Source organism: Apteryx mantelli, chromosome 2 (assembly GCF_036417845.1).
Source record: "Apteryx mantelli isolate bAptMan1 chromosome 2, bAptMan1.hap1, whole genome shotgun sequence".
NCBI classification, from domain to species: domain Eukaryota; kingdom Metazoa; phylum Chordata; class Aves; order Apterygiformes; family Apterygidae; genus Apteryx; species Apteryx mantelli.
The window spans coordinates 147,319,910-147,340,496 of record NC_089979.1 but is presented as its reverse complement, the minus strand read 5'-3'; the positions used below and the strand labels follow the sequence as shown (position 1 = coordinate 147,340,496).

The following is a 20,587-nucleotide window of genomic DNA, read 5'->3' as shown; positions in this document are numbered from 1 at the left end:
GTAAACATCAATGCAAATGACATCTAGAAATATATCATTAAATGTGGTAGAGCACATTCTAAAGCACAGTGAAGCTGTAATAATTATCCCGTTTGACTCGAGTTAGCTTTGGGTGAAGTCTGTGCAGATGTAAAAGCTCTTCATAGAAATATCTAATGCTTATCTCCCTCTTACCCACCTCACCTGCCTGTTTGATGTAGTCTGGCAGCTTTCACTGGACTTTGCAAGTGCTTACACCTGCTAGGATCCCCAGTTTGAATGTGCAGATGCAACACATCATTGGCAGTGCACCCAATTGCAAAGCTTTGGCTCTGGATCATGAACTGTGGAAAGACTATTGTACTAACTTAGAAATGTAACAGATGTCTTTAAAAATGTATTAGTAATTGGGGGTTAAGGAAGCAAGATTATATAAGATAATCAACGCCATAAAGGAGCTGTAAGAACAACTGACATTGTGCCATTGCTGACTGTGCACTGGCAATGTTCTGTTTTCTTAGGAAAGGAAATGCCTTCACAGATTAAGAGAGGCTCTTGCCTTTGAAAATGGTTCAAGCATTGACTACTTAAAGGTGAGTCAAAAGTAAATACATTGGCCATATTTTCTACCCTACTAAAAATACCACTGCAGCAATTTCATGTCTTCCTAAATGATATCGATTAATCATGACACTGGCATATGAAGCTCCTGGATATAATCAATCCTTTTTTTGTGAAACAGTTAAAAATATTTATCATTAGATAAAATTTCAAAGTAACCCAGAGTATTTCTGCCTTTAAGGAATCCATATGTTTCAGAAATCATCTAAGAGCATTTATAATACTTCATATTAAATATCTCTTAAATCTACTAAGATAAACACAGAACAGATACTTACCGTATTGCTTTTTTCACTAGCTGTTTCTCCTCATGACTATTAATGGTAGCCAAATCCCCTCCTATTTTTCTACAAAAATGTCGAGCTTCAAACCATGATTTCTTTTTAATATTTGCTCTGTGAAAACACTAGAGAGAAAATACTTGAAAATATATTCTGCATGTTTTCATAAAATAAAGAAACATAATCTCTCTTATGTATAAATGAGGTTTCATAAAATCCAAGTAATAGTCCATAGGAGAAATAACATGGATTACCATTAACTGCTCATAACATTTTTACACTTACAGAATGGTCTAGCTAGTTACCATAGGGGTGACAAAGCAGAGGAATTGTTATGTGGGAATACAACCAGCTTTAACTTGTTTTATCTGGAGGAGGACCCAGGACAGCCCTCCAAAGGGAGGGAAAGGATAATGGTTATGGGTGAGAGACAAGATGTCATAAGAGGAGTCTGAAGATACAGGCAAAAGAATGATCTCATGGTGATTCACATGCCTCTCTTCACATTTGCAATGGATTGTCTTAACAGTTTGGTAATTTAACAGAGAATGAGCACAAGTTTGATCAAGGCTGGAAAGAAATAAAAAGATGGGGGAAGGAATAAAAAGATGGGGAAGACAGAGCCCAAATAAATATTGTTCCAGGTGAGTTTGAAAGAAATGAAAAAATTAACATAATAAAAAGACAAGAACTCCGTAATGCAAATAACATGATGGAAAATATTAACATCTCACATTTATTTAGCACCTTTTTATTCTGTATGATCCCAAATCAATCTTTGCACATTACCTGCACTTCTTGTTCAAAGTCCCTTCATATGCCCTCATAACTGAGTGTGCTTCATGTGCTTCATAAACATTGGTTTAATTAACCTTTAATTTGAGGTGTTATCTGTTATTTTGTGGGAATGTAGAAAGGTCCGACCTGAAACCTGAAACTGAAACACAGACAGTTCCATCTGAACATGAGGAAAAACTTCTTCACTGTGAGGGTGACAGAGCACTGGAACAGGTTGCCCAGAGAGGTTGTGGAGTCTCCTTCTCTGGAGATATTCAAAACCTGCCTGGACGTGATCCTGTGCAACGTGCTCTAGGTGACCCTGCTTGAGCAGGGGTGTTGGACTAGATGATCTCCAGAGGTCCTTTCCAACCTCAACCATTCTGTGTGTGATTCTGTGTGTAACCTTAGGCTTTGTCCTGCTTGTGGCAGACTTCACTGTTCCTCTACTTCATTCCCTGAACTTTCACACAGCATCTCAGCTAAATATGGGATCTTTGCACAACCTAGTGATCACATCTGATATAAAGAACCATGCTAACAGCCAAGCTTTGATGCTTCTGCTATTTAATGCAGCATTTTGACATCACTCTCTTTGAAAATATTGTTTCATCTTTGTTTTTTTTTTTCTTCATGTCATTCCAGGGACTGCATATTTATATTCTTCTTTTTCCATTTTCTGCTCCAATTTATTTTATCCCCTCACACAAACTTCTTAATTTTCCTTTCTGTCTCCTTCTCCCATCCACTGTGTCAAGTCCTTCAATCTCATCTTTCTTCTTTAGATTCTCACCTCTCACAAATAATTCCTGGCAATTTCTTTTCTTTTCTTTTCTTTTTTTTTACTATATTTCAATCTCAGATATTGCAAAATGAACAAGTCCCTTCCTTTTTCTCTCTTTTTTTTAATTTCAAATGAAGCACTACAAAGCCTTCCCCCCCCTTTAACTGTTTATGTACTTACTTTAAAGCAGGAACTACTGTGGGTGTTTGATATCCAGCCTTCAGGACGTGTGGGGACGAGAGCTGTAGTTGGCATAGGTGGGGATGTTGCACCCTTTGCCCACTGTTTACAGATAAATTTTTGCTTTGTCTCACAGTCAAGAACATCCCATAATCCAGCTGCAGGTCCAGTTCTCATGGCAACACATCCTGGCTTCCTTCCTGTATAAGAAAAAAAAGCAGGCTGGGTATTTTATAGAGTCTAAATTACTTACAAACTTTGGACAGTGCCCCTTCCCTTCTTGCAGTACAATGACACTTCAATAGTAGAATTATATTTTAGATGTTTTTCACACAGCTGAAGACTAGTAGTTTCTGTTTGAGGAGGTCACAAGCTGTTTGGGATCCTTCTTTTTTATTTTTGGTTTCCTTCGTAACAAATTTTATGGATATAAAGTAGATCTTATTTTGTTATAGTGAAAACCTGTGTTTACAAGTGAGAACTTCATTCCCACTTACATTAAGTCTGCTTTACACCACTTGAGGCAACATTTCCTCAGTCACTAGTGCTTTTCATATAAATCATAATCAAACCTTCAGTGCATATGCAGGGCAGGTATACAAGCATCAACACAGATGTGATAAAGCACATCCTGTGATGTTGCTTTAACAAGGAAACACTAAAGAATTTGAATAAGTATGAATTTCCCCAGGAGAATGAACAGAAAATTCTACCCACATATGAAACTGAAAGCAACAGATTTTCAAATGATATTCTCATGAACTCATACGCTGTCTTCTTCTGAGTATTTCCTAGTCTTCAACCATTCGTGGTTCAGCAGCCTCCTGACTAGAACTGGTTTCTAAGTGTTTAAGGACCCTCGGTAGGTTTCCCTTTTTTGAGCTAGTCCATTCTTTCCCTGAATATGTGTAAACTTTAAATACGCACACTATGCTATGGCAAGGAACTCCATACTTTAACTACATGTTGTATGAAGATGCGTGAAATCTGCTTTTATATATTGCGAATCTTGCTACCTTCACTCAGTCACCTGTGTTTCTTTTGCACAATGAGATTGTGAACAATCAGCTCATACTTATCTTTTCCATGCTGTTCATGATTTTGCAGACCTCCCTCGCCTAAAACTGTTGTCTCTTTTCCAAGTCAAAAAATCTTAGCGTACTTAACCTTTCCTTTTATAGAAGCTGTACCATACATTTGATTACTCTTTTTCTCCTTCTCCGAATCTCTTCAATTCTTCTTTATTCTTTCAGAGGGAACCAGAGCTGCATACCCCACACAAGATGCAGTCACACACACACACACGCACACACACACTTATCCAATGGCACAGTTATGTTCTTTCTTCATTTCCTAATTAGTTTAACATTTGATTTACTTTTTAACTCCTGTTGAGCACTGACACAATGTTTACATGGAACTGTCCACTGTAGTGCCAAGAATTCACTCCTGAAATGAAATGATCAGCTATGAGCCCATTATTTTATATGTCAATTCAATGTTGTTTGTTCCTATGAGCAACACTTCATCTGCATCAAATTTCCCCTGCCATTTACTGAACATTCTCAGTCAATCATTCTCCCAAGATCCTCCTGCAATTTCTCACAGACACATCTTCACTACCAGAAATAATTTAGTATCACTGGAAAATTTTTGTCACCTCACTGTTCACAGCCTTTTCCAGATTGTCTATAAATATGTTGAACAGCATGGCTTTTGGCCCAGATCATTATGGGACTCGAATGGTGAGTACTCTTCCCCCATAAAAACTAGCCATTAATTCCTAACTTGCATTCCCTATCTTTAACCAAATTTTATATTCTTGTTAAGAGCTTTCTTGTGTCAAAGCAGATTAGTTTCTTTAAAGCCTGATGGAACTTGTTGAAAGGCTTTTGATAATTAAGATAGACCACACTAACTAGATTTTACTTATCCATATGCTTGTTGGCTCCTGCAGGGAACTCCAAGAGATTTGTGGGCATGACCTCCCTTTACAAAAACAATTTTATATATCTTCCCCAATATATCTTCTTTATCTATTCTTTATTACAGTTTCAACCAATCTAGCCATGACTTAATTTTCTGTATTTCCCCACATCTCCCTGGATGGCACCAAATTAAATGTTGACACCAAATTTGCCTTCTTTCAGCTCTTAGCTGTCAAGACAGTTTTCAACAGGTAGTTACACATTAAGGCTAATAGGTTACTTAATGAAACCTTTATAGCTCTTGGATTCCTTCACAGCTTTGCTTAGTCCTGACAACTTGTTGCTCTTCAACTCCTCTATTTTTTCCACAATCTATTCTCCTGGTATTTCTGCTTGAAACAAACTCTGTGATCAGACCCCTGCAAAGAAGGTTTCCAGCATAAAAAGCCCAGTTCCTTCCTCAGTCAACACAGCTGAAAAAATTAATTTTCCTTCACTGTTACAGACTGATCTCCAAGTGTGCCCTTTGCACTCTGGTCATCCTCTAGCACTGCAGACTCCCTGGCAGACTTTCTTTTCTTGATGTGTTTAGAAAAGTTTTATTGCTCATATTCTTATTATGATTCTCTTTGTGAAGACAAGCCAAAAGGTTAATCTGATGGGGTAAGTATATCGAAGTCCTAATATAAAACCGAAATTCAAGTTGTCCCTTTGAAATTCAAAGATGAGTTCTGAGAACTGTCAGTTCCTGAAAAAAATATGTTGAAAGGCTAAAAAATGAAATTCAGGGAACATCACTTATACAAACCAAATAAGGACAGCAGGCTCGGAGCACCCACCGCGCACTGTCCTGGTACTTACCAGGCATTGCTGCATCCCAGTGTGCGAAGGAGGTGGCTTCACCATTGGCCCACCTTGGTGCCTTGGTCCTCCACTTCAGAAAGACCGAGCCAGAAATACTTCTCAGGCCTCAGCCCAACAAGACTAGTCAAATAAGCTTGTTCATATCTGTAAAAAGGGTCATAATAAGCATAAGTGAAAACAGAATCATTTATCCAGATTGTATTTATCTAATCTGATGAGGAATCTCTTTCTCCTTTTCCATGGCAGAATGGATGACGGAGGCTTTTTTGTGTTTTTGTTTCAGATCAGGGGAAAGGACCTTGCAATGGAATTCTGACTCTATACAAATCATCAAACAAAAAGGATACTTTTTTTGTTCAACTTATCTGTAATTTAGATAATTTGCTATTTGACACTGTGTTAGAATGTAGAAGTAATTCAAGAGTATTTTAGAACATGCAACCTTTACCTATTTAAAAGCCAAGGAAAATTCATTGTCATATCTACTTTCAACTGTGGCTAAGTAACCTTCTTCCCCTTCACAGGTTTTGTTTGCTTCTAAAAATGTTGCTCATACATGTCCAATAAAATAGCAGTAGGATCCATATCTTCTCCAACCCTGTAACATGATTGTAAGATCTCCACATGAGTTTTAAATAATTGTGATACCATGTGTTAAGTGAGCTATACAATTTAGAAATGAATGAGGTACAATCATCATGAATATTCATGAATTAGCAAGTCTTTGCAGTAAAATTACAGATTTGTTCTAAGCAGTTTCTGTAAATGTCATAATAAATGTCTTAATAAAGCTTAAAATAACTGAGAGAAGGAGAAATTTGATGATAAAATTTAATAACTTGACCTCCAAATAATTCTAGATGATTCTCAGAAAAAGTCTCTATTTGATCTGGAAAATTAATGTTCCATTCTTGAATACTTACTTTTTTGCAACCTGCATCAGTGCCTTCCTTTTCTCCAGCTGTTTGTGATATAGGTTTTCTTTTACAAATATAACCAACTTTTTTCTCACAGGCATAGTCTGCCCAGTAGCCATCCTATGTGGCAGGAAAAAGAAAGAAATAGCAATGAGATAAGAGGGATAGTTTTAAGAAAACTTCATTTTCTTTCTCCTTCAATTTTTGAAACAGAATTTTTTTTTCCTTATACAATCCCCCTAGCTGATAATAAAAATACGTCTCCTCACATTCAGTGAAATGACAGGGTGGCTGACGGTAGTACAGCTACTCCTAGGAGTGTTGAGAGGAGATGAGGGTGCAGAGTTTCCAGGCTTCTTTACAGCTGAAGCTGGTCCCAGCTGGGTTTTACAGGGCCATCACAGCACCAGTTGTGCCATGCAGTGAAGGGGCAGAGCAGGAGTGTCAATGAGCAGGCGCAAAAGGGATAGCAGGGATCCCTATGTGCCACCATTGCCACCAGAAGAAAATGGTTGTTAAATTAGGAGTTTATACCCAAAGTACATTCAGAGACCTTCTTCGTAGTCCCAGAAAGTTCAGTGGTAACTTTTAGCTGAATTTAAAGAGAAAATTTCACCAGTAATGCAGTAATGCATTCTTTTTAGAAAAAAAAAAAAGAAAGAAAGCTGATAATTGAGTCTCATTCTGTGTCTTCATATCCCCTTTTCAGGCCCTAACTAGCTGCTGAAATAGTGGGCTTTTATTTTATTTTTTTAAGAAGTTAATTTCAACATTAAAGTCAAACATATATTGAATAATTTTACCTGCCCCTTGATAAGTACACAATCCTCTGGCCTGTTGTTTGTGCTGGATGGCTCTCCCAGCTGCCATTTTGTGTACGTCACAGGAGTACTGTCACTCCATTCAAAATACATTTGAACCTTATGATCATTCAGTCCAATCCATAACTTATCTGTTGGCTCTAAAACATGGAAACATAGAACTAAAAAAGACCTCTCATGTCATTGAATCCTTTTCCCAGCAACCTCAAGCTCTAGAACATATAATCCTATTCATAAATTTATGAGCATAGACTTATTTAGTGGGCTACATGGTTCTTTTATAAGATAAAATTTTCACCCACATATTAGAATAAAGACAGTATGTGTTGGAAACTTAGGTTGTAGTATAGTCCTTGTACTGAATCAAAAAATTTTACTTCTCTTCCTCATAGCAGTGGGAAAATTACCAGCCTAATGGTAATACACAATGGTGATACGATAGAAGTGTGTGAAGAGTATGCTTTTAGGTTCTGTGGTCAGATTTTAAAATACTGTTTTATCTAACCTGGGATGTGAATGTTTTAAATTTCTTTCAGCAAAATGAGAAAAGCTAAGAAACACCCTAAGCCCAACTTTCAAGCCCTAGATCATTTCCGTAGGTAAAGAGTTAAAACAGAAATTCCAATACTATCCAAAACTCAGTGGCAGAAGGTCCTCATCAACCTGATCTAACTTTGAAGCTGGCCCTGCTTTGAGCAGGGGCTGGACTAGATGAACACTGGGGTCCCTTCCAGCCTAAATCATGGTATGATTCTCTGATTTTAGGTATTCTTACTGAAAAGAAATCAACCAAAATGAAAAAGACAGACAGACAGACAGACAGACAAGAAAGACAAGAAAGACAAGAAGACAAAACAGGCAAACAGAAAGACAGAAAAAGACAGAAAGACAGACAGACAGACAGAAAGAGATATGTAATAGAGAGATAAGAGATAAAAATTAAAAAACTGGAAGGATATTCACAATTTCCTCAGCAAACACTGAACTAGGATATGAGACCAGAACCAAAAATTATAAGAAACAAAAAGTATCTCCTGGTGGGAACTGCTTGTGAGGATGGTTGGACACTAATTAGATAAATTACTCTTGCTGAAGAAAGAAATTTTTTCTGTCTTGACCATCTTTCACTTTTTTGTATTTAATTACTGCTTTTACTACCTCTAACCATAAAAAATGTAGAACAGTTAAGAGGGCCAAAAAAGTAGCAACGTGTCTGCAGACTCCTCACATTTCTGTCAGGGATATTAGAAAGGATACAGTCAGATCAAGGTAACAGCTAAGATCCAGTAACCTGAGTACGGCTCTTCAGAAAGCCCAAGCAATTTCAGAGCTGGCTGCCTGTAAATCACCTTGGCTAGCTTTGCTGATCGCACCCATTTGGTGATTTGCCAGAGTAAAGAGCTAAACTTTTCTTTAATAGGTTTCTTCCATCACTTTTGCAGAGATCCATGAACTTGCTGATCTGGGTGCTGGGTGACAGAAAGACACAGGGAATGATTTAGAGCCACACAGTAAGTTCCCAGTGTGCACAGAAAGCCATCCAACTGTGTTATTTTCCATAAAAAGCGCTCTTTCAAAGCAGAGGCAATATTTCAAAATCCTTTTGCTGAGATAGTTTCTTACCGGGATGACTGACATTCTCCTGCACTCATACAAGGCAAAGTACATCTCAAAACTGCAGAGTAAGTCTGCAAGTTGCAGCCCACGAGGAGGTGTCAGCTTTGAAACAGAAAGTGCTGCACCATCCTAACACTGACGAACCTTTGGGTCCTTGTGTTTCTTTAGCTGCAATCTTTCATATTCATAGAATTGTTATATCTAAATTTATCTAAATTCTACCAGCTAACTGGTACTTCATGCATGTGGACATGTAGGCAGAAGGCCCTCTGGAAATACTCACTGTACCAAAGCCAAGACACTATGAAGCTGTGCTCTTCAAGGTTATGGATACTGGCCAAGTGACTCTCTTCCTTTTGACAGGAGGTCAAAGCTTCTTTCCATGCTTTGGTTTCCCTGAAGATCTTGTAACAGTGATCTACGTATGGTACCCATCCATCTGGGCAACTGATAGGCCCAAAGTCACCTAGAAATAAATGTCAGTGTTTCAGAGGATTTCAAATGCAATGCTAAGGAAATGACGCTGATGATATTCTCACTCATTCTGTGCAAAAGCTCTAAGACTAAGAATTTTCTTTGGAAATTCTCATTACAATGAGACAATGGATACAAAATGCATTAAACATAAACACGATTCCAAAGCTGGTGTTTCTAATTTGTAAAATGAAGACCTTCAAATAGAGATATTATTTAATACAACTTGTAAGGTTTTTATACGTTCAAGCTGCTTTAATAAATACATTAACGTATTAATCTCAACAGCTTCTGTATTACTTTAGTGCCTATTTGTCATTTGACTGAACATCAGAAGTTATCTGCAGCTAACACGGAATGCTTAAGAAGTCTTAAAATAAAAAAGTATATTAATAGAGCAAGAAACATCCAGGTCTATTTAGAACTAGATCTACAGACAGGGAAACATCAACAGGGAAATAGTTACTCACTTAAAATGTCCTTATCTTTGCAATATGTCAATCTTTCTTTCTTTACTTTTTGTTATTTTTACTTCCTTCCCTCTTCTGAAAATAATTTCCTAGTTTGTTCTCCCTTTTTATGCTTAGTACTGCAACGGAGAGCCTTGGCTATCAGGAACACTGACGGACAGGACACGTTTTCTGTTCTTTTCCTTTTACCTGTTTCATTCTGTGTGTTGTGGGACTGAAGAGCCAGTCTACAAAGGGTGCAATAGTTGTAAAAAGCAAACCAGATAAAAAGAAGTGCATGTGCTCTATGAAAATCCTGACTGAAAATAGTTTTTAGTTCTAATGAAGTTATCTTTCTCATCTTTGTCAACTGGAATGCCATACAATTCAGATAGCAGGTTTATTTTTAAATACCAGCATGTATGAACACACCTGAGGGAACCAAGGTGAAGTTTCTTCTTTTACAAATGTAGCCAAGTTTCTGATCACATTCCCAGTTTTGCCATTTAGCTTTTGTTTCAGGATTCAAAACTGCACAAATTTTTCCAGGTTCTGGAGAGGGACTTCCTTTGGGAAAGGTACAAAAGGTACAAAAAAACAGTGAACTCTCCTGAACACCAAATAGCGCTCTGAACTCTGAAACGGGCAGGAGAAATCATTCCTGGCTGAATTGACAACCCCAAAGACCATGTCTTTCCCAGCTTCTGCAAGAACTGAGATCTCCAGTAGTGGGCATATCTGCATGTAAATATAGTGTCATTTAAGTGGACATGAAAGTGTAACCCATTCATTCTTCTGACTTTTAATATTGCTTATGTTGCTATAGGCCAGAAATAGAAGACAGTATATCTATGTGAAGGATAATTTTGCTTTCAAAGATAAAATATTTTTGCAATACAGAGAGTTTCTGGTTTATATTAATACAGCTCCCAAGAATAGCTAAAATACGTACTGTTTTGGTGGCTTAATGCTAAAGTCCTACTTCCAGTCATATCCAGATAATCTGATAATAGAATTCAAACCTGTATTTAAGGTATGTATACTTTGTCTTCAGAAACAGAGAATCAAAGAAAGTCATAGCTACCTGGAGCCCAGTTTAAATATCGGAAAGGACTGCCTCCAATCCATTCCCATCCACTCCTCAAATCTAGTCTGTTAAATCCAATCCACAGTGCAGAATCTGTACTTTCTGTTAACGCTAAGTAACCAAAAGAAAATAAGTAATTCTATGAATCACTTTTTTATAAGCAATAGTCACTATTAATGTCTCTAGGAAGTTTGCTGTAATTCTTCTTAAATAAAATACTACAAATATCTTTAGACACTGAGATAGCTGATAAATTGATATATGCCAAAGCTTTGATTAATGTAGAACACAAACAGAAAAATCCCTCTTAGTCTTCATGTCATCTATTGCAAAATGAGCACAGGTGAGATATCACAGAGCAAATTCAGGATGGAAGTAATGTTGTAGAATAGCCTAAATTCTTTAGCAGCACTGGAATTATTCTAGGGGAAATATCTGCACAGTGTAAGCACAAATGCTCATACTAAAGCTCTTAGAAGTCAGATTCATCATTAAAATAACAAGGACCTGCTTTCCTCCAAATATACATGGATAGGTAAAGCCATAATTTGGGAATCTAAGAATAACTGGTATTTTTCAGTTCATCAAATAACTGAAAAAATCAGATGTCAAATTGCATTTGACAGAAAACATATCTTTATTTTGTCACAAAATATCTCTTTTGTCTTATTTTCAATTTGTTTTAAAGGTTGTTTTTAGCCAATAGTGAAATTTTCATTTAATTTTCAGAAAATATTTTTCTCTTTAAAAAAGCTACTGAACTTCAAAATAAAATAATTTTTCTAAACACAAAGTTAGAATGTTACACTTAGAGAATGTTGCAGTACTTTCACTGAATTTTTGTTTAAACTTGTCAGTGATTTTGATATGAATTTTCAACATCTTAATAGATTTTGCTTCTTCATATTTAGGCACATAGACTTTAGCCAAAATCGTATCAGCTAGTCCTAGCTGTGATGATACACTGAAAAGATCCTGGATGTTAGTCAGGATTTGGCTTACTTCCTCACCTTTAAGGTATATTTGTTCATGAATGTCAGTGATACTTAGTAATTCTGCATTTTGTTGCCGTCAGCTTTTCCTTGCTTGATGCCATGTGAGACCTGATTCCAAGTTTATCTGATAATGGACATTTATTAAAAGATCTGTAGTCCAAGTGGTGTCTTCATCTGTGGGGAAAATAATTATTTTTGTGGTAACAGTAACTAGGTCAGAGAAAAATGAGTTACAGGTTCTCGTTATACATGACATTCTCATTAAATGTCACTGTGCTGCTCTTTCCAGAGCAGCTGAACTGAACTGAACTGAAAATGTTATGAGCAGCATGGGAAAGTATAAAGTTAAAGCCCATAAATTCACAAGTATATGTGGCAAATATTGCTTCCTGTTGAGTGAAGATATGAAGATACATAATTCAGGAATTACTACAGCTCTACAAGGCAAGTGATTGCATAGAAAAATATATTGAATGGAGTGCTTCAGCAGAAATCCTAGGTGAAATCTATGAAAACATACACAACATCTCCTCTTTCTGGACAGCAGTTCCCACTGAGGGCTGTGAGAATCATTTCTAGAATGGAATTTAGCATCAAACAGTTCTTAGATAAATCCCCGCTGCAAAGTGTTTCTGAATGTGTCTGTCATGCAGCTTCAGAGTCTGGGCACTGCAATGTTACTAGGTCACATTTCACTCCTTTAGATTATCTTTTTTTTCCTTTGATCTGCTGTAGATCTATGTATGTTCAATAAAACGTGATACAAAACTGAATCAGGTATTTGATTATTCACAAAAGCCAGTATGAAGCTGAATTAAAAGAAGAGCTGAGAGCTGGGACTGGCTTTCAGAAGCTTTGAAAATTGTTCACTGATCTTATTTCACATGCTATGCAGGCTCAGTGTCCTAGGTATCTTTGTAAGAACCTGGAAAGCTTTTGACTATGGATTTGAATCATGCCAAAAACACATTATGAATCAACTGGAGTAACAAAGCATTTCAATAATAAAAGATGTAATGTTGAACTAGAGCGATGAGAAGGAAGATGGGGGAGAACTGAGAAATGTCAGGAAGAGTCTTCAACACCTTGAAAGCAAAGCTCACCTGCCAGGAATAAGGCCATCAAGGGACATGGAGAGGGAAATGACCACAGGAAAGGAAGACAATTTCCAGAAAGTGTTTGAAGTAGTAGAGAAATGCTGGGGTGGGAGGCAGTCGTCTGGAGGGATGGAAAGGCTGCTTTCCAAATGATGTCAAGAGGGCTTAATAGGACAGATGAAAGAACACATTCCATTTTAAGCAAAAAAAAAAAAAAAAAGATCCACATGGGATTCATGCAGTCTGAAATGTTAACCTCATCATTAAGCTGCCTATAGCACTCATTTTTGTGCCCACATACATCCCAATGGGAGTCTCTCAGAAAAGGGTTGTACAATGGTGACAGCACACATCCTTTTTGGGAAACAGTGAACAACTCAAAATTATTGTGCTGCTCAGCAACACCACCACGATTAGTGGGAATTGCATGCTATTTTATTCTAATCACGTTTTTCTCCACATCCTTCTGAAACATGTTGCATTACTGCCTTGTGTAGAACACTGCCAGATGTGGCAATACATCAGATAGCAAAATTGCACCTTGTAAATGATGCTTTGTTATAATGATACTGATAGTCTACTAGTGCTGGTTTGCCAATAGCACATTGAGGGAATCTGTGTGAGAACAGAGAACTTACCCTTTAGTGGGCAAAATCTATATCGCTGGTCTGTGTCATAGTCTGCAGTTGTTCCACACCAGAGCCAGTCATCTGACCTGCCAGCGTCTGTGCACTCAGAGTACCACTGCTTATTGTACATGAAAGGGAATACACGAGGTGCCCCAAAAGCATTTCCTAGCAATGTAAAGGTCTCTAAGAAGAGAAAATTATAAAGACAGCATGGAAAATAATAATAATTCATGTAAACTGTGAAAAATGTGAAGTCTGTGTTAATGAGTGAATTGCACTTCAAAGTGCCTTCCACGTTACCTCTCTCATTACCCTAGCAAAACTCATTTCAATGGCTTTTCAAACTTAAGTTGCTGTAGTATTTTGTAGAGCAGTGTTATTATGATGTAAAGTAATATTTCATAGCTGAGGTCTACAACCAGATTTTTGTTCTAACCAAGATGATTTCAGAAACTGTTAATAAAGCCCCACAGCTCTACCTTAAGATACTACTATTTAAAACAATTTTACAATTTATGTAATATGTGCAATAGAAGGAACTAATATTTAGATGTCCTGCTTGTTGAAAAAAAGTAAACATCAGGTTGGACAACCCTTCTCTGCATCTTTATTGCAGTGACCATTTAAGTATTTCACATATAGTGGAGCAGCTTCCATAGGTAAGGCTGAAGGATTAATACTGCAAATATCCTGAAGGATAGTTTTCAGAACATTTGTTTTGGATGTGAGAAAGCCTTTTGAAACAATCAGACTTCAGCTAATCACAAAGGGTAGCTGCACCTCTAATAATAATTATGCTGTGGTCATCCTCAACTGCTGAATAGAAAAACCACACTTCCTCCACCTATGGTGTTACTTCCAGCCCTCTCCCAGCTCACCCACATTGTTCCTCTTACCTGAGGATGTAATTTTGTCCCTATGTTGCTGTATACAATAGTTCTCGTTATTTATACTATTAACAATGTACTGACATAGCATGGCAAGCAACAGTTACTTTAGCGAGTACTTATGACAGCTATAAATATGAAAGCAAATTCAAGACTAACTCCCTCAGCATCCCAATTTTCAAAAGTCTGATGGTCACTGAAAGAATTAGAATATTCAAAGACTTAAAACACTGTAACCCTCACAAAAAAATAGTGCAACAGATGAAAGAATCAGTTTTCATAATTGTACCTTCATATCCATGGGAACATAAAACATCCGTAGTTCCATAGATTTTCCAATTATTCTTTGTTCTCAACCCCTTCTTTAGCATAACATTATATTCTCTATTGCCCGGACTGAAAAACAAATCTTCTCCTTGGATTGCAAGAAGGCTTTCATTTCTGCAGTCCCACCACTGGAGCTCACTTGTCTGGTTACATGGATACAGGGTGATCGCAGCCTGATCTTCCTTTGAAAGCACGCCCAAGCATAGGTTCAGTTTCACACTCATAAGTTGGTGATCGGTGACCCACCTGAATTTTTGTGATTCATTGTCTTGATGGCAAGTAGCAGTTCTGACTGTGCAACAGAAGCCTGAAGGCAGAGCTTCTTTGCTTTATTGTAAATTAGAAATATTTCATTGTCTGTGGAACAAAATAATGCAAAGTATATTGTTGATATGTAATATATGTATAGTGGACATCAGAGACATGATTCTACTTCCCTTTTACATAAATGAATAGGAGTCAGATACAAACATGATGTTTTTGAATAGAGTCAAGTACAATTTCAATTTTATCAATTAAAAAACAATCAGGTAGGCAATAGGATATGTGCATTATTATGTGTCACCATACTGTAGATTAGTGGCAGTCAGCAGCATCAACAGAGCTAAGCACAGCTTGCTGGATTGATTTATATTAGTCATGTGAACTCCCTCAACCTCACTGTTATGATCATTACCCCATTTCCTATGTGTCCTCAGATGCATGACCTTGTAGACCTCTGAACTCTGCAAATTTTTCTGACCCTGCAAGATCTTACAGGTCTCCTGGTGGGTCACAGTCATCTTTGCTAAGCCACTTGCCTTCCCCCTCCAAAATCCAGATTTCCCTTCCTTTTCACTATATAAATCTGGGAGAAGAATGCTGAACCTCATAGAGGGTACCCTGGGCTCCTTGGCCTTGCTGACCTACAAGGCCTGCAGCATCTACTAAGAACCATAGTGATGTAAAACTAGGTATGACACTGGGAAACAAAATGCAGAGTCTGAGAAAGAAACAAGTACTGGATAATAGCGACATTTGACCACCGCTTGGAAAGGCCTATGGAAGTCAGAAGGTCCACCTGTAACAGCAACTGAGTCCCTAGAACTCCACTTAGTTTCTTTGATTAGGTTTGCAAAATTGATTGCAATGTAAAATAGAAGCAGCTGAGCTAATTTCAGTCCTAAAAGTTTATGAGTGGCAAAAGTGAGCCATGCATACGAATTTGCTCTGCCACTTTATAGTGTTCTTTGTGACCCACCTGGTTCTATTTCCCTCTAAAGCTTGTGGGATTCCTAATCTATTTTGGTCCCCCACACGTTTTTATGGATGTCAGCACTGGATGTCATATATAATACAAATGTAGAAAAAAAAAACCCAAGAAGTTTCATAGAGAGCCTGAAAAAAAGTTGAAATCAATTTAGTCAGTAATACACAGTACACAGAAATTAACTATTCTGTCCCTGCAGTGATACCATGAGCAGCTAAAAAAAGCAGAAGCACTGAGACAATCCATAATAAACAGTTCTACTCAGTAATTACAAAGCTGAAAGGATTTACCCTTAAACATACAGGTCTTCAAAGGACATCTATTTTACATCTACAGCAGAAGTGCAGCTAAAGAGATAGCAATAATATTGTCAGTGCAATTCTACAATAACTTTTCCATACTTAATCCAACTTTATTTCACACAAAGTTTACTTCATCCACCTGATCAGCACCAATGAATTCAGCATCTGTTCAAAACAATATGAACAGAATGAAAATAATCCGTTTTGTAAGCACTGAGCCTCTCTGGATTGCACAACCATCATCTGTGAACATCTTAACATCCTTCAAATAATTCGGTATTTTACCACCCCTGAGATTTTCCTGCCTGATTTTGCTAACCATAACCCAGACACCAACAGCTCAAAAATCAGAACACAGAAGTAAAAAAAAAAAAAAAAAATTTAAATGTATCTTATGATTTTGTTAGTTCTGATGTTCTGGGGTTTTTTGAAATAATAACGCCACTATAAATCTATATGAATAAAATCATTAAGAATTCAGTCTTTGCTTCCTTCTCTATCCATTTCTCTCTTCTGCTAGATCCTGCTCCTGCCTGTTGCCTTCCTTTAGGAGATTCCCCATCTCTATGTCCCAAACTAATAATATATAGTCAGGCATCGCCACAGAATCATAAAGCCATGTCAAATGTCATGAGATACAGAAGTGGTTTCATGCACAGCTTTACAGGAGAGAAGCAGGAGGCACTTACCTGCCAGCTGCAAAGCACCACGAACAAGAGAAAGGACAAGCAAGAGCCTGGAAGGTGTCATTGTAAATGCTTCATTCTTTGCTTCCTTTTGCCAAAAGGTGAGTGGTGAGAGTTGCTGTCAAAAAAGACCCTCAGAAGAGAGGACAGTGACTCGTCCTCCTCATTTTCAAACACTGGATGGTTGGATAGAAAACTCTGAGTGTTAAATAAGGAAATATTCTGTCACATGTCATGTTTTGAAATAACAGGACCACACAGCACAAATTTTGCCTTTGGAAATGAATGACTTAACTGAGGGCAAACTGTGCTGCCTGAAAAAGGCAGGTGACACAGGTTATATTTCAATACTTTGCTGCTATCACCCCTGAAGAAGCATCAGGGGAACTCATAGGATTGGGTTAGAGATCATTTAAGCAAACTTGACACTCACAAATCCATGGGCCCTGATGGGATGCACCCACGAGTGCTGAGGGAGCTGGCAGATGTCATTGCTAAGCCACTCTCCATCATCTTTGAAAGGTCATGGAGAACAGGAGAGGTGCCTGAGGACTGGAAGAAAGCCAATGTCACCCCAGTCTTCAAAAAGGGCAAGAAGGAGGACCCAGGGAACTACAGGCCAGTCAGCCTCACCTCCATCCCTGGAAAGGTGATGGAGCAGCTCATCCTGGAGGCCATCTCCAAGCATGTGGAGGAAAAGAAGGTGATCAGGAGTAGTCAGCATGGCTTCACCAAGGGGAAATCATGCCTAACCAATCTGATAGCCTTCTGTGATGGAAGGACTGGCTGGGTAGATGAGGGGAGAGCAGTGGATGTTGTCTACCTTGACTTCAGCAAGGCTTTTGACACTGTCTCCCATAACATCCTCATAGACAAGCTCAGGAAGTGTGGGCTGGATGAGTGGACAGTGAGGTGGATTGAGAACTGGCTGAATGGCAGAGCTCAGAGAGTTGTGATCAGCGGCACAGAGTCTAGTTGGAGGCCTGTAGCTAGTGGTGTCCCCCAGGGGTCAGTAGTGGGTCCAGTCTTGTTCAACTTCATCAATGACCTGGATGAAGGGACAGAGTGCACCCTCAGCAAGTCTGTCGACGATACCAAACTGGGAGGAGTGGCTGATACACCAGAGGGCTGTGCTGCCATTCAGAGAGACCTGGACAGGCTGGAGAGGTGGGCAGAGAGGAACCTCATGAAGTTCAACAAAGGCAAGTGCAGGGTCCTGCACCTAGGGAGGAATAACCCCATGCACCAGTACAGGTTGGGGGTTGACCTGCTGGAGAGCAGCTCTGCAGAGAAGGACCTGGGAGTGCTGGTGGACACCAAGTTAAGCATGAGGCAGCAATGTGCCCTTGTGGCCAAGAAGGCCAATGGTCTCCTGGGGTGCATCAGGAAGAGTGTTGCCAGCAGGTCGAGGGAGGTGATTGTCCCCCTCTGCTCAGCCCTGGTGAGGCCCCATCTGGAGTACTGTGTCCAGTTCTGGGCTCCCCAGTACAAGAGGGATGTGGCACTACTGGAGCAAGTCCAGCGAAGGGCTACAAAGATGATTAGGGGGCTGGAGCGTCTCTCTTAGGAGGAAAGGCTGAGAGAGCTGGGCCCGTTTAGCCTGGAGAAGAGAAGGCTGAGAGGAGATCTTATCAACGTGTACAAGTATCTGAAGGGAGGGTGTCAAGAGGATGGAGCCAGGCTCTTTTCAGTGGTGCCCAGCGACAGGACGCGAGGCAACGGGCACAAACTGAAACACAGACAATTCCATCTGAACATGAGGAAAAACTTTTTCACTGTGAGGGTGACAGAGCACTGGAACAGGTTGCCCAGGGAGGTTGTGGAGTCTCCTTTCTTGGAGATGTTCAAAACCCTCCTGGATGCAATCCTGTGCAACGTGTTCTAGGTGACCCTGCTTGAGGAGGGGGGGTGGACTAGATGATCTCCAGAGGTCCCTTCCAACCTCAACCATTCTGTGATTCTGTGATTCTGTGATTCTGTGATTCTGTGATTCTGTGAAACCAGCACCAAAGCATCAAAGATAGAAACTCAGCCTCAGCTTTCAAATCTTACACCTTAATTACGCAGTGAGACAACATCATCAGGAAAGCATGTAAGCCTCATGTTTTCACGCGTGAGATGAGAGAAGAGTCAATTTTAGAGGAGCTGCATTTCAGTGGAATTCACTCTGCAGGACACTACAAATGTTCCTTTCCTCCTAAATGAGCTTCCTGTTGTCCTACTGACCTTCATCTCTGTATAAATGCAACTAGAAGACTAACACCCCAAACTACCTGGAAAATGGCTCATTTTAAAATCAATACCATTTATCTTGTGAAGTAGGTAAATCCTGTCAGACAGTGGTCCCAAGTGCCAGCCACAATTTCACAAAAAGCCGTGTGTCTCTTCTTACACAGATTACAGAGCAAGCACTCACAAGTTTTGTGTATTTGCAAACATATAGGTGGAAATCTGACAGAAACAGCAGTTATCTCCAGACCACTATAGACTGTCCCTATAACTGCATAAAGACCTGACTTTATTACAGAATATTTTTATCATATAAATATTTAGTGTTGTTTAGAAAAACTGTTAAATGGAATAACGAATTTGTGGTGTGAAAATATTATTTGAAGTGCAATAACAGATTTGTTCAGAACCTGTAGTGAAAATGTGATAGCAAGGACATTTGGCATCACCTCCTGTTTAATGCCATGATGACAGTATTTCCAACATACAGGATTTGTTCCTACTTGGCTACTCAGCAGAAAGAGAAGGCAAAAAGAGAATTAGCTCCTCGAGAATGTTTACAAGAATAAAATAAAAGGGAGAAATGGAATTGTGAAATGAGAAATTACAAGGAACTGCTAGGTACAGGAAGTTAACGACAAAATTAGTGCAATTTTCTTTTCAGATGGTGATAAAATATGCTAACGAAGACTATAAAGTCAACAGCTTTTTCTTGAACGGACATTTCTAGAACACCTTTTTGCTGAGACCTTTTAATCAGCAGCCAAACATCTTACCTGAAAAGAGCAAAAATTTTCTTCAGCCTGAGGTAAGCCTGAGGCATTTCTCAGACTGACAGCATTTCCATATTGGCATGTGGCCTATGTATGTGTAAGATACATTGTCATTTATAATATCAGGAGTTTTAAAAATCTTGTTTTATTTTGGAATTGGTACAACAAGATGCCAAAACGGATTCCACTTTCTTCTTGCTTGGACATTGTGCAATATTAAGATGTCAGCAGGGAACGGTCCTTTTATTTTGCCCTCCTCCTTGAACCACCTCAGAGCCAGGCACAGTCTAGCAGTAAAACAAGTGTTGGTTCTTGAAGAAAAAACAAATATTTCACAGAAATCCCTTTGTCCAAGTTGCAGGCTGATTTTAGAGCTAAAAAGCTTCCCCTGGCCAGGTGCTTGGGCACCCAGCAGCCGCGGGACTGGTTGCGCTACAGGGCATGCAGTGCCCCAGCACAGGAGCAGCGCACGGGCTCCTGGGGAGCTGCCTCCCATGGAGAGGTGCGGGTGGCCAGTCCTGATCTAGAGGGTTAGGAGCTGAGCTGAAGTCTTAGTCCCTGGCACTAATTTAGTCTCTGTTACTGCATTTTCAGGGTGGCTGCAGCATTAGTTTCTAAACCTACACCCTAGACA

The 20,587-nt window shown here is 38.9% G+C and overlaps 1 pseudogene; it reads right to left on the bottom strand.

The window, feature by feature from the left end:
- Nucleotides 1-17,015, bottom strand: part of LOC106489925 (macrophage mannose receptor 1-like) — a 35,670-nt pseudogene extending 18,655 nt beyond the window's left edge.
- Between the last annotated feature and the right edge of the window lie 3,572 nt (nt 17,016-20,587).